Source organism: Thunnus maccoyii, chromosome 1 (genome assembly GCF_910596095.1).
Source record: "Thunnus maccoyii chromosome 1, fThuMac1.1, whole genome shotgun sequence".
NCBI lineage: Eukaryota > Metazoa > Chordata > Actinopteri > Scombriformes > Scombridae > Thunnus > Thunnus maccoyii.
The window spans coordinates 38,665,552-38,690,637 of record NC_056533.1 but is presented as its reverse complement, the minus strand read 5'-3'; the positions used below and the strand labels follow the sequence as shown (position 1 = coordinate 38,690,637).

Here is a 25,086-nt window from a genome sequence, read left to right as displayed (position 1 = left end):
ATGACTTTAGTTAATGATGGTATTGTGCCAGAATTCAACCCCATCACATATAGCGGTGTAGGGGTGCTGCATGGGTGGGTAGAGATCCTGGTTTTTGCTGTAGACCAGATAAAATGTGATAACACGACCTCCTGCTCTGTTATCTTTACAACATAGAGGAGTGAGTCTGTGACTGAATTTACTAAATACATTATGCAATATTTTTTAGGACATATAAAGCAGTTTCAGCAGAGAATACTGTATAATGCAGTACCCTTTCAGTATAACATCGCTGTACTGTACTCGTTATAATACTAGCCCCACTTAATGCCAAGTTAATGACAAGTCAAGGCAGCTCACAGGAAATGTTTAGTACCAGTGTTCAGATTAAACCCCCAAATTCACCTGCTGCCAGCTGAGTCCAAATCCTTATACTGTTGTCTGTATTATATACTGTAAATCCGTTTAGCTAGCTTTGAATTACTGATGCTACACAATTTGACTCCTCAATTCTCTGGTGAAGATACTTTTAAGAGGGTTGTGTGTGTACAGGAGTGAAGGAGAGGTAAGTTAGTTAGGCACCGTGTGTGTGAGTGAGTGAGTCACACAAAGAAATATCAGCAAAATAATCTTAAAAAATGTTGTCATCCCTGCACTTTCAGCTGATTCCATCCACCATTTATTTGGTTGGACAGCAGGGACGTCGTGCTGCTCGGCTCCACTGGCTATATTGATGATGTAGGTGTAGGCTACAGATGTGAGGTCTGTGGAGATGAGGATGGCCCTACTGCTCAACCACCTGCAAGAAGGTCTGCAACTAAATTATTTTCATTGTTGATTAATCTGATGATTATTTCCCAATTGATTAGTTGTTTGATCTATAAAATGTCAGAAAATGGTGAAAAGCCCAAGATGACGTCCTCAACCTTGTCCACAACCAAAAGATATTCAGTTTACCGTCATAGCGACTAAAGAAACTGGAAAATATTCACATTCAAGAAGCTGGAATCAGAGAATTTGGACTTTAATGATTGACAACTAATTGATTTATGGATTAATCATTGCAGCTCCATCTGTAAGACAGCCCCGACAGATGATGACGTTTCATTTTCGAACAAGGTCTGCAGCTTCATCTGGCCGTGCTGGACCTCCGCTCCAACGCACAGGAAGATTTTTTACGAGGTATAAAACCAAAGAATAATGGCTGAAAAAGATTTATTGCAAAGCTGTGAACTATATATGGCTTCTTATATGGCCCCCCAAAAAAATCACTGAGAAATGTCTCCCAGCTGGGCCATTTCCAACCATGGCTGGAGGTCATGGTTATATGAGCTTAGGTTGGACTAATGATGCGTTTGGAGAACCCCCTAATGGTGGTAACATCACCAATTTACCATAAGTTACACCAACCAGTAAATACAAACGATAAAGTCGTTTAAATGCCCGTTGGTGCTGCCCCCATTTAAAATGGTTTCAATACAAACCTTTCCAGTTTGAATAAAAGCCTTTCAAGACTGATGTCATGCAGAGAAACAGTGTTTGTAGTTGCAAAATCTGTCTGGCTGTGCAGTCAGGCGAATAACATAAGCATTATCATCAACACAGGGAATTTACAAGTGATAAATGAAACCTAATTCACAAGTATTAGCATTTGTTGCTTAAATAAATAAGAGAGGATTTGTTTTGTTTTGTTCAAACTCAACACTTGGAACTCTATCTCTGTGTCTGGAAAGGAACATAATAACAGGAAGGGTGGAGAGAGGATGGTGCAACCCCATCAGGAGGCAACTGGTCCCACTATGGCTGAAGAGGTCAAAAGTGGACTCAGGATGGAGGAAAACGTCAGCGGGACATCAAATGGTACATAGTATTTACAGAGTTGGTGAATTACTCTGACTGGGCTCGATGCTTGTAGCTCAGAACCTTTGTTTGTTGTGTCAAGTGGAAAAGCAGGAAATCGACCCAAATGCAGGACAGCAGGCAGAACAAATCTGAAGAAACTTCTTTATTCTGAGTCAGCGCAGGCAAAAACAAAACGCTGACTGATCAGAGCAAAACACAATACAGGATGAGCAGATCAAACCAAACAAACCAGAGCAAACTGACAGAGGATCCAACAAAACTGAACCGAAAACAAGGACTTAAAAACAAAGTAAACTGACGAGGGGAGCAGGGCTAACGAGGCTGATGGAGGGCAGGTGTGGAGGGTGAAACAGGCTGGGGAGGAGTGAAGGAACTCAGAGGGGAAACAAACAAAATAAAAACCCAGAAAACACAATCCTCTTAATAACTCAGACTGAGTAAGATGTGTGAGTACAGCTTTCTCTAGTCAGGAACACAGTCCAGTCTTAAAATAACAGAGAAAAGGCCGAAGTCTCTGGTGGAACGGAGGAGAAGAGCAACCGAGGGACACCGAGCCAGACTGTGACAGAAAACTTAACAGGCTCAATAACCATGAAGAAGAAATGGAATTAAAGAGACACACAGTGTCCAAACACCATGAGTCCATGACATGTCGAGGGATTTGAATCTTTTTTTAGTTAAATGGTAATTAATAATGTAAAGATGTTTGGTCTCCTGGGCTGGACTACAACAGTAAATGTCCCTTACTGACTATTCAGCTCCACATGTACTTCATTTGTTGCAAGCAGCTAAGACGAGGTTACGTCTTATAGCTGCAGCAGAAACGTATTATTTATTCAAGAAGGGTTAATTTACTTTTCTAATGCTGCGTCTTTGAATCCAGACATTTCAGACAATTCAAATGAAACTAAGTTTATCACAGTTTGGTCTAGAAATTTTCTCTTTTGGTATTAATGCACCTCTGGTCAGATTTAGTTCCTCTCTGTAACAGCGAAGTATTTGAATTTCTGCACCGAGCTGTTGAATATGCAGATTTAAAGTTTAAAGTTTGTTACGTGCCGTGCAAAGATGTGAAATGTCTGAACATCTGAACAGCTTCAAAGATGCAACACGTTATTGGGAAACAGGTCAATTAACAGATGAGGTCGTTAGTAACCTGCCAGCTGTCGCTGTGTTACTGTGTGTCTGAACTTCGGCTTTTTTGTTTCACATAAAACAGTTTTTTGGATTTCGGATCTTGGATTACTTGATTGATATATCTCAGATTTGACCAACGCTTGGACTGAGACTGAGGACTTGAAAGACTGAGGACGGTGTTTTGGATGTTTTTTGGTTTTGATTTGATCAATAAAGTATAAATAATAAAGGAGTAGGACTAGAAAAGTTCTTTACTTCATCCGACGCCCTTTTCAAACATTGAAAGGTTATTATTTGTGTTGCTTACTGAAAGTTTGCTGTTATTTCTGTTTGTTTTGTTTTGTTTTGCTGTCCATATATATTTTATTTTGTTGTTTTAACATATTTGAAATAAAAAATAATCTAATCTAATCTAGGTACGGAGCGCTCACTCCGAACTGTTGACAGATGACTGAATCTCAGGGTTCTGTCTCTCTGTTGAATGACTTGTTTTCTGTAATGAATGACCTTTGTAAACAGACTATGAATCAAACTCATCAGTATTTCTGTATGTTGCCGATGATAAAAGAAGGTTCACTGTACAAATCCACCAAAATCATACAGAAAAATAAATACACTGATAGTCCTAATATTAATTAAACAGCTAGTGACATTGGGCACATTTATAGCCTGACTAAACTAGTGTACTTTCATTAGTTATAATTACAGAGTGCAAGGACTGACAGCCCATGACATTCATACAACAATTAAAAACTTTAAGCAAATGTTTTTATTTGAGAAAAACTGAAACAGTCTCATATTTTGGGATACGACAGGTTGAGAGATGTAACAAGGTTGTTCTACTGGTAAATAAACCGAGCACAGACTCTCTACAGGCGCCAGCAGTGGGCTTAAGTCGTCTCTTGGAAACCAAATATCAATCAATTTTTGTTCCATTATCTTTCCTGTAGGAGTCGTGTTTTGGAAACATAACCCCAGGAAGATCACTGCCCTTAATTGAGAGCTCAAACAGTGAGCTACAGAGGAGGAAGAAGAGGAGGAGGACTGAATAATGAGCATTGCATTTATCCAAAATAAATAAACATCTCAAACAGATTTTCTAAATACAGAGATAAACATCCTGCTGTGTTTGAATGAGGAGGTCTCAACGTGTTGGTACATCATGGCCGCAAGGAGTCAACCTATCTGATTAAAAACTGACCCTTTATGCACATTGTAAAAACAGGAAGCACAGGTGGTTTTATGACTGAAGGTGACATAAGAACAAACCAAATGTCCAAACGTTGGTATTTTTATTTTCATGTTTTAGCCATTTGTTATTTAATAATTACGTATTGTTGTTGAATGTAACACAGACTTGCTTGATAAAGTCAGCATATGACAATGTCTGCTTCTATTGTTGTTTATTGTTGTTTTGTTATTGTGTTGTAATGCAGGGTAGACGTTCCAAATTAACTCTTTCATGCATGAATTATTAAATCACAGAGTAATAATTTTTTTTTATTGTTTATTTTTACTCTTAAACAAGTGAAAAATCATGCCAATAACTTTTTTTTTTTAATATATTGTATTTTGACATATGTGCGCTGTAGTAGACACCATGCATCAACGGAGTAAAAAGTGATTCATGGAAATCAATATATGCAAAATATATATATATGTATATATATGTTTTTATATATATTATTTTATTACTAAGAGCAAATGGTATGAATACACATAGGAACCTTAAATAACGACAATAGAGAGGATATTTGGAAGACATGTCATAGGTCCAATAGGCAGAATGTACCTTTTGTTGCATGACGTCCACTGGAGCAGACGGATGTATTTTCAGTCACAGAAAAAAATGTACAAGAAAAATAGTATTAAAAACTTGATAAAAGTATTTCAAACATCTTATTTAGTTGAAAAATACACTTTTCCCCTGTTTTTTTTTCTATTTTGAGAATAAAAGTATTTAACAGATATTCCTGAGCTACTTGGTGCATTTCCTCCACCTTATGCCGTTTTGAATTTATGATTCAATATCTCAAAATGACAGAGAGAGTCAAAAATGACATTCAGATGGAATTGTAGACGACACTTTGGGGGTTCACCACCTGGTAGTTGGGACATGGTACTACAACTTAAATGGTTCAAAATGGCTTCCAAATATCTGTCCACTGTAGTGGACACCATGCATGAAAGGGTTAAAGCTGTATTACCTAACAATAATATATCATGGATAAAAATAAAAGCAGACATTGTTCTCTGTTCTATGATATGAATATGAATTGATGAGCTAGCATGCATGAACACAGGTATGTTCATTTTGGTGCTGATATACAATAAAGTAATATTGCAGTTTGCTTCATCGTCATGTGTGAGTGACTCTTAAATGAGCCGTTTTGTTTGGACTTGTGCACTAAACGGTGTCTTGCTATGGGACACTTTCCTCTGTAGAGAAGTAGGATGCGAACCTTTCTAAACCTGATGGCCTCTTTTACTGAGTTGTTGGGTTGTCCTCCACAGGAGGTTATGGAGAACACAGGTCGCCTTCACACATTTCTCCACAAGTTCTGGATGGACCTCAATGGCACCTCTGTACATCCTCCACTGGGAGTAAAGGATCCCAGAGACATTCTCCACAACTAGCTGAGCTCGGGACAGATGGTAATTGAAAACCTGACACTCTCTTAGAAGGACGCGCCAGGAGAACGGCTTCATGAGGTTTTTTCCGGAGTGCAAAGCCCTCATCAGCAACAAAGACATGTGGGTGGAGTCGTCGGTGGTCAGCTCCTGATGGTGGCAGGTCAGCAGGCAGTTGGAAGGTACCAGATTGAAGCGCTTGACCAAAAGCTGAGTTGGCGAGAATCCTACTATCGCTTGCTCTTCCGTAACGACACCAGTCACGCAGAAACAATACTGGGCATCCACAACTGCCAACATCAGGGACGATCTTGGAGACAGTGGAGACCCCGATATGAAAGCTGTTAGTGACGGTCCTGAATGAGTCACCAGTGGTTACGTATCTGTAGCATAGAAAACAATTAATTTAACTGAGTTGTAGATTTTGTAGGTGGTACTCTACATGAAATCTGTTTACATTATTGTGGTAGATAAAAGAAGAGCTACTTTCACTTTGAAAAGTTCAATACTTATAAATCCATTATTCATAAAATACACCAAGAGTAAAGACAATACAGTTTCTTCTGTACTGGTTATACTGGTTTTAACTTAATGTGTAGTAACTTAGAAGGAATGTACTAACTTGTTATGTGTGGATAAAAAAAATTGGCAATAGACCAACTTAACAGTAAATTAGCCATGTTAATGTAACGTTGTTCACAGGAAACAACGCGTCTTTATCTATACACAATTTCTCATACTGCTGTAATAAACCAGATTAATTCAGCCAACGTTTGACTTGCTAGATACAGTGAATATTTATTGATTTTGACACACCAGTTATGAAACCGCCCCTCATAGACGACATAGAGACAGATGGACAGGCGAGCTGCAGCTGAGACGACACGGTTGGTGTCCATCCGAGAAATCCTGGCACCGATCCTAACTAACAGGTCATCGAACTGGACCCTGGTCGGCTTTAAGTAGCGCTGGAAGTGGCAGTGATCCAGACGCAGTTCCTGGAGAAGGAGGTGAGATTCACCAAGCTGTGTGTGATGTTATGAACCCAGACACGGCGGTGTTTGGTTTTCCGACGTTATTTGGGACTTCCGTTACAGGTACAAGGCAGCAGTGGTGGTTATTTCGGTCACGGATTAAGACGGAAAGAAATGGTGGAAAGAAAAGTTGGTATTTATATGAGGTAAGCCCCTCCTCTCTGCTTTTCCAGAAGAGAAGGGCGACTATTCAAGGGTTGTGTTTGTGGTTTGTGTTTCACGAATAAAGACAAATGACCCCACAGTCAAACTTCCACAAGGGTTTAAACTGGCTCCTAGGTAGAGATCTACATATAAAGACAATATTCACCAACTGTGTCACTTATAGTTTTTGAAGCCACAGAAAATGGTGCTGCCAATGATCCAGTTTATCCAGTGTTTATCCAGTAACGCCGACTAAACGGCAAAAGTCCTTTTCTCTGAGCTTCAATTTGAAAATGTGGTGAAAGTGCAAACTCAGCAGGTACTAAGCTTGGAATGAGCTGTCACTGCATTGCTGACTAATGAGGCTTTTGTTGTTTTTTAGTGCTTTTTAAACTGGGTGTTTTTGTATGTTGCACTTGTATAACTGATCTGAAATTTGGACGTGTTTATTCAATCCGGAGACACTCGTAAGCGATACTGAATATTTCCGTCCCTCACAGAATCAAACATAAGTTGCTGTTATTAAACAACACAGACTTCAACAAATCAGCCCCGCCGCTATCCATGTGCGGCCGTTCTGCATTTCTATTAGTGGAAGTTGGCAACCCTGCTAAGGAAAAAAAAAAGCCCATCAGCATTCGTCGTGTGATGGTGGGACCAGGAGAAAACGGAGCTGGTGGGTGATCAGTCTGTTACCAACCCAGCGTCTTCTCACAGCTCCTGGCACCACACTGTGGCAAGTCTGTTTGTTTGTTTCTTATTTTCTGGGGATAAAAATCTGTTTTTGACCTTCTGTCTATCTCACATCTATCTGCCATCCTCACAACTTCTCGCCTAGACTGTGTTAATTAGTTTGCTTACTATCTCTCCGAAGTGAACACAAATCTGCCTTTGCCTTAAATTCACAGTATTTGCATCAGTCATATACATCATGCATATAATATATGGCTGAATATAAGATATTTGAGCATGCATGACAAACTGACAAACTATGTTTTCTTGCTAGCAAACACCACAAACACTGTATGTGGGCTCCACTAGCTTTGCATGCTCTGATTATTCCAATTTCTTCATAGATGAACAGTAAGTGTTCCCTCATTCCTTCACTGTATGGTCTGCTGTTATGTTCTTCTTCCTCTGTGACTGCTGTTACTGTTGACGAAGTTGAAGTTGCTCTGAATGCATGCAAAGTCGCGTACTGCTCCTGTCGGGGGAGGGTTAGAACCTAAGAGACTACGGGGAGCAGCATCTCTCGCTGCATTCACTCAGACATTGGAGTTTCGCTCTTGTAAAGTTCTGGCCAGCCACAACTTTTCATACATATAATTTTTAATTAGAGTGTCCAAAACTGACATAGCAGCTTGGGGTGGCAAGGCATTTTTTATGGATGGCAGCTGCCACCCCAGTAGATTCTTGTCCAAGTCAACTAGTTTTGCTGGCTGTAGTGGATTTTTTCGTTTTGGCAAGATAATTAAACTCTTCCTTGGTGTAACGACAGTCCCTTGCCTCTAACTGCACCTGAGTCATTAACCACTACTGCTTCACCAAAAAAAAACAGAGTAGGAGACAGGAGCCCTGAAGCTCATAATGGTGAAGAGACATTATTACCTCCTCATACCTCCTCTGAAAATCTGAGGATGACGGTTTGATTTCACAAGTCGATCGGTGAGATATGTTGACGTACGGAATTGGTGACTGAGAGAAGAAAACGTGACGTGGCTGCAGCTTCAGAGGACGTTTTCATTTAAACAGCTCATACTATTAAGTTGCAGTTGATTTTACTGTGTGGAAAGCAAACACCAGAGTCGAGGTTCAGGTGGTTATCAGACAGGCGAAGGCCGGGGCGGGCTGAAGAGTTTCCACCACAGAGATGAAAGGATCCTTTCTTTTTTTTTTTTCAAGAACCATGAAGTTATGTCCTTTTCAAAATGCAGCGAATCAGCTGTACAACAAGAAGGCAGAACTTCATCATTATTCTCTTTTCACATCACAGAAGCCGGAACTCTTCAGCGCTCAACCAGATAATAAGCAGAACAGGTGCTTCTCCGTCAGACTGAAACTTTTGAGGTTCTCATTGAAAGACCTTGATGATTTATTTTCACCAGCACTCGCCCGCCGTCTCCTCCTGTCAATCAGAAGTAAACAATGGACCATGAAAGGTCTTTTGGAGTCAGAGCTGACTGAAGTCTGGATGAAATCAATATTACCCTCAAAGACAGAAAATTACAGAAAAACTTTTTCTTGTGTACTTAAAATTAGTTTCTTTCATTATCAGCACACTAGTTTTGTGTCATCAACAGATAAACGACATAAAGGTCGTGATGTGAATCAAAGACTATTTATCAGAATGTAAGTAGATTCTTTATATGAAAACTCAACATAGGAGTGATTTTGTGTTTCTTTTAATGTCTTAAAGTAAAAGTATGTAACTTTTTAATATCCAAAAAGTAAATACAAAACAAAACATTAGATTTCTAAACAATAAAAATAATGTACCAAACCCACCATTACTTTCACTTTGGCCACTAAATCCTACTTTTTCCAAAGTGGTACGTCGTATCCGTGTCCACAAGCAACAAGGTGTGAACAAAGGTTCTGTCATAAAAGCAAAGACACCAATTATAGACTTAATAATAGTCGCTGGTGATAGTGCGTCTCTTAATAGTTTACCAGCCACCATAAAACAAAAAGAACAAGAAGGAAGGTGATTACAACATATCAGGGAAAAACAGCCACCACCAACCAGAGCACTGACAAGAAGAAAAGATTAACATTGACAGGAGGTAATAAGGACTAAAAAGAAAGCAGTTGAAACTATCTTTTTTTTCAAATTGTCATGATGTGGTAAAATGTTTTAGATTAATCTTTAATCTATAAAAGTTATGGTTTCAGAGCCCAAGGTGACGTCCTCAAACAACTCGTTTTGTCAGTCTAAAACCCAAAGACATTTAATTCTATAATTTAATAATATAAAGAGAAAGTCTTGATATTTAAGAATCCAGAACATGTTTGACATTTTTTCTGAATAAATAACTAAAAAGATTAATTCATTACCGGGGTTGAAGATGAAAAAGACTGCACAGCTGACACCTTTTTCATCCCACTTGCTGTCTGGTATTTAAATCTTTATAATTACATGGTCTGTGGGTTGTGCTGATGACAGAAACTTTCACCTTTATTTCACTTTAGATACCAGTTAAGCGTTACATCAAAATTTTGGCAGCTGGAATAAAAAAAACAGCAGGAAATATGTAACGTCAGTCCTTGTTTCCAGTCTTGGTATTATTGGATCTCAGTGCTGCATTCGACTCGGCCGACCACAACATATTAGACCAGAAACTGGGTCGGACTGTCGGGCACAGTGCCAACCTGGTTTAAAGGACAAGAACTACTTTGTATCGATCGCATCTGAGGGTACAAACATGATGCGGAGTTCCCCAAGGCTCCGTTCTCGAGCCTCTTCTTTTCACTGTCTACATGCCACTGCCTTTTATACCACATTACAATTTGGACTATGTACTAATATCGCATATATATATATATATATACATACATATATATACACATATTTTACTCCTTTTAAATCTTATTATCTATTTTTTATTATCTTGATTCTTAGTACATTTTACATTTTATGTAAAGAAGTTTGAATTGCCTTCTTGAGAGGTGTTGTACAAATAAACTTGCTTTTATGTAGTAAAATCTAATGTTAACTTTGTCCAGTAAACAACTTAAAAACTATATTATCAGTCATTTTATGTTACTGTTACTGTCAAAACTTAGTTTCACAGTAAAGGCCTACTACTGCTTCCACATTAAAAGGCATTTATTGTGAAGCACATGCAGGAAGCTCGTCTTTTAGATAGTACGATATCTCAAACTGTCAGTGCACTTGAGCAAGGCATCTCCTCCTGCAAGTCTGATGAAATGCTTTAATTTTCATTTTCTTCTCCTAAACCTCTCGAGTGATCCAACAAACTCCCTAAACATGACAAACTCTATGTAAATCTCTAGTTTCAGCCTGACGTGAATGTTCCTGAAGTTTAATCATTAGGATTATTGACACCTCTGAAAATGTCCATATAAGGCGACGTGTTCTGCTCCATTGGTGGGTGAGTTTCATTCACAAAAATGTTCCCAAAAAGTTAAAAGAAGAATTTCAAGTCCTGCTTCCAGTTAGAAATCAGCAGACATAAGTTTACAACAACTACTGAAACGTAGAAGCTGCTGCGCTGAAATATGACAATGATAATAATCACATCTAAAAAAAAAAACCTTTCAGTAAACTGGCAGCCATGATGATGATGATATGTTCAGTGCTGCCAAATCTCACGTAATTGACACATTTCACACGCTCTCATGCCACACAATGAAAAACAAATTCATAACTCATAACATGACGGCACGAGAAGAGGACTGACAGCGCACAGACAGACAAGACAGAGCAGCACAGCGCAACAGCAGCAGCAGCAGCAGCGAGTTATTCAGACCGTCAGGGGGGAAAAGCCAGAAATATACACAAATCTATTATATAGTTATGTATTCCCATGCATGCTGCTCAGAGTAATCTCAGTCAGCAGCTCTTCTGGCAGCAGCACATCGTCTCTCCTGCTGACTGAGAGCAGCACAGGAACAAATCTCACGCCAAGCTGGAGTCAAAACTTGGCAGCACTGATCAGTTGAACATAATATTCACTTTGCATCAAGTTTGTTTTGGGTTTTTGTATGATTTCTGTATCATATTTAAATTCAGGTTAAAACATTATCATTTCAGGTCAAACAATTAATCAATCTACAGCAAATTTACTGTTTTGATAAGTGAATTTTGGTTATTGTTTAAGGGAAAATGCTAAATATTTGCTGGTTGCAGCTTGTTGAATGTGAGGATTTGAAGCATTTATGTGTTATAAATGATAGTAAACCTATTATCTGTGGATTTCGGACTGTCAAAACAAGACATTTGAGGACATCACCTTTGACTCAGAAAAGTACAAGAAAATAGTTGAATGTCATAAATACACACACGACTTTACACACATCTATTTTTATGTCTGTCCGTACTGGGAGAGAGATCTCTCCTCTGTCGCTCTTCCTGAGGTTTCTTCCATTTTTAATGAATCAAGGGTCTGAGGACAGGATGTTGTATTGCTGTACCGACTGTAAAGCCCCCTGAGGCAAGTTTAAGATTTGTGATATCGGGCTACACAGATAAATTTTACTTGACTCATGAAGGAAACTGTTTTCGAGGCCCATTGTTTGTGTCACCCAGCTCTGTGTAAATAAAGGTTGATTGAAGCCTCTGAGGACATCATGGTAATCATCACATCACTCACAATAAGGCCCTCCATTCATCACAGAGCTTTGTCATGCCACCAGTCGTGTGTGTGTGTGTGTGTGATCACCTCGCCGCCACATGACGCTCATCGGCCGGCCTTGTTAGACATCGACCTTCACGGGTCCTTGGCGCAGAAACGTCCCCATGACAACCTTTTTAAATCAGGCTCTCGTCTCACGGTCAATAAGTCGTATTATCTCCTCCGCTGAGAATACAGGCTCTTTATCCGCATCGTCGATAACCCACAAGTCACAGCTTCTCACCGTCTTTAACCGTCACTCGGAGTGATGCGCCATTACAACCGGCCGTCATCATCGCCATCATCATCACCGCCATCATCATCACCATCATCATCATTCCACCGGCTGTGATAAAAATGCGTAATAAACGGTGTCAAATTAAAGCCTCTCGCTCGCCTTCATCATCAGCCCGCAGCAGTAAAACACGTTAATGTTTAGAGATCTGTGATGTACTTTAGTGGATGTACCAGAGTTAGAATAACAATGAGAGTCGCATTAACGTGGAATCAGGCGACAGACTCCATCATGTCTGATGTTAATAGCCGGCAGATACCGAAGGTGTATTTTGTGCTCGGCTGCTGATTTCCCTCGAGGAGCCTGAAATAATTCAGCTAATCCAGCAGCCTCCTCCATCACCCAGCGCCTGTACGTCTCTACGCTTATGTGTATGTATTTGTGTGAGAGCGCCTGTGGGTGAAGTACTTACACATATCCATCTGCAGCCTGTGTGTGTGGGGGTTTTTTTTTTTGTGTGTTGAAATGTGCGGTGTAGTTACACACCGTGACTCCAGGGACGTATTTGAAGTGTTGATGCTGTCAGAGGTGTTTTATTCTGACGTGACTGTGCGCGAGAACTCGGGGGAGCTCCTCTCACATCTTTGTTTTAAAGTATTTTGTCTTATGCATTTAATTCTAAGATTGTTGCTGCTTTTTCTCTTTCTCTGACAGATTTAAAACTGATCGTGTGGAAGAGGCGGGGAGACACTGCAGATGAGTGAGTATTGATGAGCATCTCTCAGACCATCTGGCTCACAAGGTGTCGACACGCTTCACTGTGTTTGTATGCAAACTTCTGTCTCTCTCTCTTTTTTTTTTTTATTGATGTTTTGCTGTTCTGTTGGGATAAAATATGATATTTGTTGTTGTTTGGCTACATTATTTTCTCCGCAGCCCAGTGGGGAAATTACCAGTCATCCACACATCTGGCAAAATATATTTGCTATTATTTCAGCAAGTGACAAAAGCTATAAAGGGACGTTTCCTGTCATTTGCATCACTTTAAACTACTTTAATGCTTTTCACTGAATAACCAGCCATATCCTGTTTAAAAGTGAAACTGTTAGAATATAAAATCTGTTAAGAGCTGTATGTATGTTGCTAAACCTGCAACGTTTCAGTCAGCAGATGTATTTATTCAACAGAATCTGTTCCTCGTTTGTTTACCTGCTGACATCCTTGGATTTTGCTGAAGTTTGAAATCCGTACTGTGATAAATTGTGAAGGTTTCAAAGTTTAACATATGATACAAATCAAACGCAGCCCACCACCTACGAGAACGCAAACTGACAGTAAAATCTTTCTTCGGTGGATTAAATCAATGAGTCACTGTCACGCTGGCTGCCGTCTTTTCAAAAGTAACAAAAAAGGAAAGTTTATGTATTTATCACAGTTCAGACACGTTTCTGTAAGGAGGGAATCTAAATACATACAAGCTGTACTTTTTAAAACTAAATTAAGCCCAGTTTTATAATACATTTCTTTTCATTTCCATGAATCATTCCTCCTGTTCATACTGGATATTAAAAGATCCTTCAGATGTGTTTTCAATGGAAGTGAAGGAACTACAGTAGTTTTTACAGACAATACAGATATCATGTTTCTGCTGTTTATTCTAGATATATTGGAGCTCCTTGTACCAGAGATGGAAATGTGTGGACAACTTCTGCAGACAGGACTGAATGAGACCATGAAACCATCTAATACACCTTTTTCACAGCAGACATTTGTAGGAAAAGCACAAGTTATAATTGCGAATAGTGACACGAGCTTCCCAGTGAGTTTTGGCTTCTTTTTGTTTCATTTCTCAGGATTTAAATATGTGTGAGACGACTAGGGCTTCAATTTATTTTAATTATTGATTAATCTGTCAATTATTTACTAGATTAGACAGTTTCACAATTCTTCTAGTGTATCTTAAAACAACAGTCAGGTGTCCATATGAGCAGTGAAAGAGGTTTTCCTCGCTGTAATCATTCCTCCTGTTCATACTGGATATTAAAAGATCCTTCAAATGTGTTTTCAATGGAAGTGATGGAGGATAAAATCCACAGTGTGTCCAAACAGTCATTTAAAAGTTGATGTGAAGCGTTTATGAGTCTTCATCAGTCTGAGTTAGTCATATCAAGTGGATATCTGACACATTTACAGTCTTTTTAGCATCAAATTCCCTCTTTGTGTTTCCTCGGACAGTGTTTCCCTGTTGAGCTGCAGGTGGAAGTATAGTAACAAAAAGAGGAACTTTGGCACTAAAAAGACTGTAACGTTGAAAGATATCTACTTGATTTGACTCATTTGGACGCTGAAGCTTCATATTAGCTTCAGATAAACTTTGAAATACATTTTGTCCTCCATCACTTCCATTGTAAGGTCATTATGAAGGGATCTTCTAATGGTCAGTATGAACAGGAGGAATGATTACAGCAAGAAAAACAGGTTTAATGTTGATTTGGGCTCCTGACTGTTGGTTTAAATCGTCCTTTAAGCTTCTCAGTCGGCTGTAATCGATGATGCACCTCGAGGGATCAGCAGGTGATCAGATAAGGTTTAAACCAACGTCCAGGGCTTCAGGCGGCGATCATGTGCAGATAGATTGATATGAGGAGAGTTTAGGCAAAGCATGAACACACAAGATTTGTTATTTTATTGAGGGGGAAAAACATCTCATATATTGAACAGGGTTTACTTCGCTGCAGGAAGCTGAACTGAAGCTTCAGAAAGAGTCTGTTAAGACCAGCTGAGGACGGCAGAGAGAGAGAGAGAGAGAGCCTGAAGCTCGCGGCGGGTTGGACACGAAGAGCGGCGTGAATGTGAAACACATTAACAGCTGCATTAATGATGAGCTCAGAGATGCAGCAGGCGCTCGTTCCTACAGGCACTGCAGCCTTTGATGGCAGCGTTTAAAAGCAAACTCCAGCCGCGGATCCTCTACTGCTGCTGCTGCTGCTGACGATGAGGTGATGTAATGTAGTTTTATATGAAGAGTGTGACTCCTCTTCTGCTCCTGCATCACTCACTGACTTCCTGCATGTTAAGGACACTCTCATCCATACTCCTCAATCCTTTTAGTACAGTATAATGTTATTTTTGCCAAGTTATCATGAAATAAGTTACATATGCACACAGGTAGTTGCTTCACATATGGGCAACACATCAGCTGTATTTATAGACAGTCATCTTACAGTTATTTTTTAATGATGCTTTTCATTTGTTTCTTTCTTTGTCTACATATATATTCAGCAAAACTAGAGAGAGAAGGTGAGAATGACGGGATCAGCCTGTGATCACACACGCAGCAAATTCACATTATAGTTCTTATTTACATATTTCTCACTTTCTTGTGTCAGACGCTGAACGTAGTGCCAAAATAGTGCGCTGCAGGTAAAATCATTATTTTATTATGACATCAGCTGAGCTGTGAGATCAGCTGTGTTGACATTTAAAATGAGTGATCACACAGGAAGTTATCAAAATGAGCTGCAAAACAACTCTGAACTATATTAGAAATGTGGCAACTTCTGTGTGACTGCTGGAGAACATAACGCACCAGGATGTCGTGTACGTTAAGGAAACGTTGCATCCTGCAGTTGTCGGATGATTCACGGCTGTGTGGGAGCGTCCCCTTCTCTCGTTTACTCTGTGTTTACATCGAGGACCCTGCACACACCGGATGAGGACCTATTCTACATAATTACTGTCATGCCAGTGAAGCACATTTGAATTTGAAGTTGAGAGGAGGAGGAGGAGGAGGAGGAGGAGGAGGGAAGCAGAAGACGGTTATTGGGCCTCTAATTTTCTGCTCTCTAACTGGCACTGATGGGAGCCCTCAGGACATCACAGATACATCCCATTAAGGAGATGAATGACTGTCTGGGATCCATCACATGACCACCTGTGAGGATGAAGGAGCCGTCTTCCTCCTCCTCCTCCTCCTCACAACAAACAAACGCATTTTAGCTCCTCTCGGTGCTTTCAGTCGCAGAAAGCATCAAAGGCCGAATCTAAACGCTCAGCCTCCGGACAGCCGTACGTACGCTGATGTGTTCAGCCGTCAACACATCAAGTCAGCGAGGGCGCAGAGGATAAAATACGCCGTGAGACGGAGCTTAAGTGTTTCCATGGAGATGAACTGAAACTACTGATCCTGTAACTGGTTTCAAAGGGGTTTTTTCTGAACGGTTCTTAATGGTTTTGATAAGTGCGGATCTGTCGCTTTACACCACAGCTGCAGCACATCTGGTCAGAAAGCTCAGTGAGATTTTCCCTTTACAGGAAGTGATAAACACGGCGAACATCACACTCACATTAAACCCTCAACAGAAACCTTCGCCTGTATAGTGTCACGTCCTGCCTGGACTTTATTTTATTCTCTTGAGTTTTCAGTGTTGCATTTATGTTGCCTGGTTTTTTCTGTGTTTCCCTTGTGTGTTCCTTGATTCCTCCTGTGTTTATGTGCTGGTTCGCTCAGCCCTGCTCCCAGTGTCTTCCCCAGTTTATCTGCTCCCAGTCTGCCTGTGTGTTGTGTCACCTGTTGTCTGTTTACTTCAGTTCCTGTTTTATTTTGAAATATTTTCTCCTTGTGTCTGGTTCACCTTTACTTCCTGTGTTTGATTATCTCGTGTTTCACCTGTGTCTCGTTTGCAATCACACTCTGTGTATTTATAGTCCAGTCTTCAGTTTGGTCTTTGTCGAGTCGTCTGTGTTTATTCTGCGTTTATTTTAGTTTTCTATATTTTTCTTACTGTCAACAAATCTCATGTGCAGAGCCGAACCAACAATGAACTGATCAAACAAGTATCATGTGTGTCTGAGAAAGAAAAACATCAAAAAATCACCATGAATTGTCATTTTAAGCCTCTGAATGTCCTGCATGCTTTATCAGGCAAGTCTGCAAAGTCTGAACATTTAGATTCAGTCAGAGTCTCTGAAATCTGAATCTGTAAAGTCATTACAGTTGTTAAGCGAGTGTAATGAAGTAGAAGTAAAAAGTTGCATAAAACGTTCCAACAGTCGAGTGAAGTATCTCAAAACGACACTTCAGTAAAGAATTTACTTTCCAGCACTGAGTTGTGGTGAAATCATCCTGCAACCTGCAGCATTTGGAGAAATTAAAAACACTTACAGAAGCTGTAAAGAGTTTTAATGTGAAACTTTTAATGTTGTATAATATAATATGATTATTTTATGCTCCTAGTGATTTAATGCAGAACTTGGCAAATTGTTGCTTGAAGCTTTTCAATCTATAAGAAATGCATCCAGTGTGTTGTCTGTTTTATATATATATATGTGTGTGTGTGTGTGTGTGTGTGTGTGTGTGTGTGTGTGTGTGTGTGTGTGTGTGTGAAGGTTAATAGGGCCGTGTGTGTGTGGGGGCAAGAGGAGAACGAGTTTTGGATGAGTCCCATTTGTAGCGCATCATTACTCTCCGGCTCCCGGCTCGTCCTCAGACAGGCTGATCTATAAATACAACTGGTCCAGACTCTCTGCACGGATGATGTCACGCTGCACGAAGCCGCTCGTAGAGAGAGGACACGACTTAACGGCCCTCAACAAACAAACAAACAAACAAACACACAGCCGATAAATGAACAAACAAACATCACTGAGAAATAAACCTCAAAGAAACGAGGCTTCATAAACTCGACGCCCCGCCAGTCGTTCAGAAAGCAGTTTATGTTTGTAGCTGATATTGAGGTACTTGTACTTTATTGAATATTTCCATGTGATGCTACTTTCTACATTTCAGAGGGAAATATTGTACTTTCTACTCCACTACATTTATTTGACAGCTTTAGTTACTTTTCAGATGAAGATTTGACACAATGGATAATATAACAAGCTTTTAAAATACAACACATTGTTAAAGATGAAACCAGTGGTTTCCAACCTTTTTGGCTTTTGACGTCTTACAAAAAGCAGTGTGTAGTCGGGGTCACATTTCACATGTCTATGAGTTGTTAACAGCTCCACCAAATAGTGATTTTTCCCTCTAAACTTCTCACATGCTTTCATTTCAATAAATGTTCAAATGATCCAATATTTCAGCAAAAATCAAAGATTAGAGAAAAAGTCCAAAAACTGAAAACAGATTTGTGTATCAGAACTTTGTTTTTTCTTCTTTCCTCTCCCATTAATCATCTCACCACCCCTCAGATTTACCTGCTGACCCTTTGGAGGGGCCCGACCCCTAGGTTGGGAACCACTGGACTAAACTAGCTAACTGTATATAAAGTAGTGTAAACTAGCTCCACCTCCAGCAGCTACAACAGTAACATGCTGCTCTAACACTGATGCTTCACTATTAATAATCTAATGATGTCATATATAATAATATATCAGTCAGAGGGACCAAACCACTACTTTTACTGCAATACTTTAACTACATCAAGCTCATAATACTTATGTACTTTTACTGCAATACTTTAACTACATCAAGCTCATAATACTTATGTACTTTTACTGCAATACTTTAACTACATCAAGCTCATAATACTTATGTACTTTTACTGCAATACTTTAACTACATCAAGCTCATAATACTTATGTACTTTTACTGCAGTAGGATTTTTCATGGCACTAATAGGTGTTGGATGGATTGATGATTAGCTTGTTACAACATATAAATCACAATAAAATGTTCAAATGATCCGATATTTCATTCAAAAGCATCCGTGATGAGTTTTCACATTCAAAAATCAAAACCTTTTATGTGCCTCACTTATCGGAGGTTAAATGTTAAGTGAAAATCAATCCCTCTACTTATTTCTCCTTCTCTTATCTTTCTCAGTCTTCTTATGGATCTCGACCGCCTGTGGGAACAAATCAGCTCCGTATCCATTCAGCTGTTTCTCTGGTTTGCAAAGCGTTTTTTTCCACACCATCATTTCTCCCTCACTCCCTTCAATTTTCTGCTTCCTCGGTGGATTGAACGTTCAGCTGAGTGAGTGACTGAGGCAGCTCCAGAACAAATGAGGCAGCAGGAGAGAGAGAGAGAGAGCGAGGAGGGGAAAAAAAAAAGGAGTATGGGGGCCAAGTTGTTCTTTGATCAGACCTGGTGCTGAGTATTATACATGAGCATTGATTGAAGAGGTATGAGACACAGGGGATACCATAAACACTTACAAAAAAAATTCGAGGCGGAGTTGCCTTGTTCACCCTCCAATCTGGATAACAAGACTTCCATCAGGCCTCGAGCAGCTTGTTTACCTTCCACTTACTGCTGCTCCTCAGATTGCCAGATCAATAGCTGTGTGCCAGCGCAGCAGGGCGCTACTACAGCAAACACACACACACACACACACACAATCATGTTTCCATCACTTCAGAGGACGTTACATAGACTTGTCCCCACAAGAGATGCAAGTCCAGACAACATGACACACACACACGCTGATGCGGATAAATATTCATCTTAAAATAAAAAAAGACATCTGAATGCTTCTGCTGCTTACTGATGAGGCAAAAAAAGGGGAAAAAACAAGCATGTTTAGTTCTCAAAATGTATAATTTTGATCTTTATTAGGCTGACAGGCTGTCACATATAAAAAAAAACACAACATGATGACAAACATGTCAAATACGTCTCAACTCTGTTTGTCTTAAAAATCTATTTTTACGAGGCTCTAATCCTGTGAGTAGACGACGCTAACTTGGAGTTAACAGAGTTTTCTGTTGGTCTGATAATAATGTCAAAATACATCATTATTCACTGGAGTGATGATTTTATTAACATTATCAGATTCAACACAACAAACCTGATTCTGAGCAGTAAAATGTTTGAGCTTCTCGTCCACAGTCCAGACTTAAAGGAGCTTATTCTGTTATCTAATAGACGAGCCTCTGCTGTGTGTGTGTGAGTGCATGTATTGATTACTATGAATGCATTGCTGCGCTTGTTTAGATACTAGAAGATTGATTATCTCTATATTATGTTTACTGTTATTCTGGTACGTTGGTGGGATAAGTGGGAGAGTCTGCAGTCCTTGGGGTTTACTATATGTGATGTACTGCCTTAAAACCCTTAAAACAACATCTCCTCCTCCTCACTCAGACCACATTGGGAGGTGGTCTGGGCCACATGTGACCACATTCATTTAGCAGAGTAAACACAATGCATCCTGGGCCACATCAAAGCTGTTCAACTTGTCTGATAACAGGATAAAGAAATGCATTATTTTGTTTTTCCATTTCTGTCTGTCTAAAAAAAATATCTCAGAAGCTAAATGTTGCTGGATAGTTTCCTCCCACGTGTCTAGGTGATGACTACAGTTTGTAGTTTTGCTGCGCTGCTCGACATGATGAGCTCAGGATTTATCAGGAGGACGTCTGCTTTACTCCAAACAATATGAACCTGGACTAACTGACCTTTTGGATGTGTAGAAGAACACAGAACATTAATTAAAACATTAGATCCTGACCGCTGCTGTCGGCGTGTTGGAGATTTAAATAATCAATAAAGTTACGCTGCTGTGCCTCGTAAGTAAATGCGCACAACTTCTCTCAATGGACATGACGTACGTGTTTATTTGCACATAGAGGAGGGAAGTGAGATCCGATCAGAGATGGTCACTCATGTTAATACCAGGTGTGAACAACTTGTGTAGGTTGCACACTGGACCACGATTGGCTCCAAACTGGTTTTGATGTCATAAATCCTGCAGGTACATCTAGGTGTTAAAGGACGAGTTCACACTTTTTCATAACAGTCAGGAGCCCAAATCAACATGAAAGCTGTTTTTCTTGCTGTAATCATTCCTCCTGTTCATACTGACCATTAGAAGATCCCTTCATAATGACCTTACAATGGAAGTGATGGAGGACAAAATCCACAGTCCTCCTTCTGTGCTAAAAAATGTATTTCAAAGTTTATCTGAAGCTAATATGAAGCTTCAGCGTCCAAATGAGTCAAATCAAGTAGATATCTTTCAACGTTACAGTCTTTTTAGTGCCAAAGTTCCTCTTTTTGTTACTATACTTCCACCTGCAGCTCAACAGGGAAACACTGTCCGAGGAAACACAAAGAGGGAATTTGATGCTCAAAAGACTGTAAATGTGTCAGATATCCACTTGATAAGACTAACTCAGACTGATGAAGCTGAATAGAAGCTTCACATCAACTTTTAAATGACTGTGTGGACACACTGTGGATTTTATCCTCCATCACTTCCATTGAAAGCACATTTGAAGGATCTTTTAATATCCAGTATGAACAGGAGGAATGATTACAGCGAGGAAAACCTCTTTCACTGTTACTATGGACACCTGACTGTTGTTAATTCTCCTTTTTTTTCATAAAGGAGTGTGTGTTTCCTCCAAACTCTGAATAACATTTCACAACAACAGTTTATTGAGTTCAGCTGTGGAGCTGCAATAAATCCGTTTTTAATTTAGTTTCATTTAAAAAAGCTTAAATGCAGAGAACAACAAACTAATGAAGAGCTGTAGGAAGTCTGATACCCCCCCCCACACTGTTTATATATACGTGTGTGTGTGTTGGGGGAGTACTGAAGCTCTGCTGGTACTAACGGGGCAGAAGTGCTTATAGGAGGTTTTTCTGCAGACTGCTGACAGAGGGCTGCTATCATCAAAATCAGGCCATAACATTCAGGAAATCACAACAAGATAAACCTGAGACAGCGCACACACACACACAAAGACACACAAAGACACACACACACACACACACACACAAAGACACACACACACACACACACACACACACACACACACACACACACACACACACACAAAGACACACACATACACATTGAATCCCATCCCACTTTCCTGTGCATGTCAGCAGGTGACAGAGTGAGGAGATGGGGGTCACAGTGGGCTCATCAACCTGACAATTTTCTCCAGGTAAGCAGTTTTACACACACACACACACACACACACACACACACACACACACACACACACACAAACACAAACATAACAGAGCGCAGAGATGAGAGGAGCTGTATCTGTGTTATTCCTGTAGGACAGATTTTTCCCCCAATAATCAATTTTCCAGTGTATCTGAGTCTCACTAAAGACAAATATACTGAAAAAGTTACAGTAGCTCAAAGTGACGTCTAAGACAAACTTGTAAAATATCGCATTTTATCAAGAAAACATTCTCCTTTATAACAAAAAACTATCTGGATATAACCAGAAAACATCTTTGTTTTAATGAGAATGCTTTTCTCATGATGAAGTTTTCTTATAATTGTATTTGCTTTTATTGTCTGCGTGTTCCAGGCTGCTTAGTAAGAGCAGAATTTCATTAAATATTCAGTCCAACAAAAGAAAAGAAAGATCAATTAATTTAAACATTTCTCCTTTTGAATAAGCATCTCACTGTAACAAGTTGTTTTATTAGAAAAAGAGTCTCGTTATAATGATTAAACTCTCATAACGAGAAACACCTTTTTATTGTAACGTGATATTTTCTCCTTATAAGGAGAAAAAACTGAGCAAACACTGTTTTTGTCATGATGGCAGAATAATGCTGCTGTAGTTTATGATGATGTAACAAGCACATGTTTGTTACCAGATGAAACACAACCAATAAAAACCAAATGTCAGATTGATTTTCTGTCGATTGATTGATCCAGTAAACTGAAAAGACTCAAACAGGTTAAAATAAATAATCTACAACATTTCACGTCCAAATGTTTTTTGCTCTGTGTTGCTCTCTGATTGATCAGTGATCCCAGCTTGATGAAATCTGCACCTCCGGCTGTCTGGTGGCTCTTGTTTTTCTTTCTTGGGAAGAAGTTAAAAGGAAAAAGAAGCAGTTTCATCACTCGGAGGAAGACGAGCTGCTGGAGAGTCGAGCCAAACCTGGAACGAAACATCGCTGCTGAAAAACTCTCTGAGATGAGAAGCGATGATGAGGAGCTGCCAACATCTGGCTGGGTTTTGTGCTGTGCTAATGGATCAATATCAGTCACAATAAACAAAAACAGTATTGGAAACAAGGCAGTGATGTAACTAATTAATAGGTCAAATAATAAAGTAACAACGATACTGCTGACCTGTTCTGGAGCTCCCTGATGTGCTGCCAGCAATTATTATTATTGTTGCATTTGCATTTTTTATTTTTACTTGTAGCAGGATGAAAAAAACAGCAAAGTAATGTGAAACCATTACCAGCTGTGGGCCTGACTCAGTTTAGAAACTGTTTTCCAGCAGGTTTCCTTCATATATATATATATATATATATATATATATATATATATATATATATATATATGTATGTGTGTGTGTGTGTATATATATATATATATATATATGTGTGTGTGTGTGTGTGTATGTATATGGGCTAAAACAGAATAAAGCATTTAGCACAAATAACAACAGTAGACAAATGTTACATGTTTACAGACCAGTTAGAATTCAGAGGGAACTGTAAGGTCGATTATTGAGTTAAAGTTTAGATTCATAAGGAGGAAATATTTGTGTAAATATTTAAATTGTGAATAGGAGGGAGAATTTCTAATGTGATGTGGGATTTTGTTCCAAATTTTAGTGTATGTGCAGAAAAATAATCTTAAACCATAACTGTTATTAAAAGCAGATATAGATTTCAGTTCATTTGTAATAATTCTGGTTATTCTTTCAAGTCTTATGAAGATATATCTTGGCAAAATAGAACAAAGTGGAGAAGGGAGGGGGTGATAAATTGGTAGTACAAATGTATACCGTTAAGTTCTGTATAATTATGATAATTTAATGATTTAGATTGTAAAAATACTACACAATGATGTGTCCAAGGACAACATTTATGAATGAATTTTATAAGCTGGCTATTGGTTCAATAAGTTTTGAGGTAATAAGAGACCAAACTGGGAGACAATATTTTTGAAAGTATGACAGCATTAAGTTGTGTATTAGAAACAGAAAGTGTAAGATGTGGCCTGATCTGGCTGTAAACATACATTTTCTGTTTCAACTCTTTTATTAGTTTCTGGATATGATCTACAAATGTCAGGTAGGTGTCGAGATAAACACCAAGGTATTTAAAATTCTGCATTATAGTAAAGCTCTGGTTGGCCAGAACTATGGGATGAGACATAGACAAACGTCTCCTAGAGGAATGGAAATACATACATTCAGTTGTTTTATGTTCCTTGGATCAGTTATATTTAAGGAATTAAAATCAGAAATTGGAAACGAATATTACAGTATCGTCTGCATACAAAGAGACAGAGACAGAAGTCATTAATGTGCAGGACAAAGAGTAAAGGACCAAGAATACTACCCTGAGGTACCCCGATATCACACAAAGAGGGGGAAGAAGTTTCTTGACCAATTTTAACTACTTGAGGTCTGTTTGATTAGTAGGAAGAAAACAATTTCAAAACGGGGAGAAAACCGAAGAGTTTAATTTACTGAGTAATTGAAAGCCTTACGTAGGTCAAAAAATATTGCTCCAGTGACATCACCTTGGTAAAGGGAAATGCAGATCTGCTCAGTATTTTAATATTTCCAATTAGAAGAGAAGAAATCAAAAATATGAAAATTAATGATTTTTTTTATAATCAGATAATTCGTCCTCTTTTTTAAATTGAGCTCACAGGGACCTCTGTCCTCTCTGAAAATAACATTTTTGTTTGGTTTTGTGTTGTCATCTTTGATTTTAACAAAGTTTCTAAATATTTTCCAAATCTCCTCCTTCCAT

General features: G+C 39.1%; 1 long non-coding RNA gene across 8 annotated transcripts; it reads left to right on the top strand.

Annotated features, from left to right (window-relative positions):
- Window positions 1–4,884: 4,884 nt before the first annotated feature.
- Window positions 4,885–23,616, top strand: LOC121903806. 8 transcript variants are annotated; one of them, XR_006098098.1, is made up of 5 exons: window positions 4,885–5,953; window positions 6,430–6,620; window positions 13,092–13,137; window positions 22,219–22,280; window positions 23,111–23,616. It is a non-coding gene; the product is annotated as an uncharacterized LOC121903806 (long non-coding RNA). The 8 variants fall into 8 exon arrangements; XR_006098102.1 differs by adding an exon at window positions 15,099–15,376 and having other exon boundaries at window positions 4,885–6,620; window positions 22,222–22,280; XR_006098103.1 differs by adding an exon at window positions 15,116–15,376 and having other exon boundaries at window positions 4,885–6,620; window positions 13,092–13,203; window positions 22,222–22,280.
- Window positions 23,617–25,086: the final 1,470 nt, after the last annotated feature.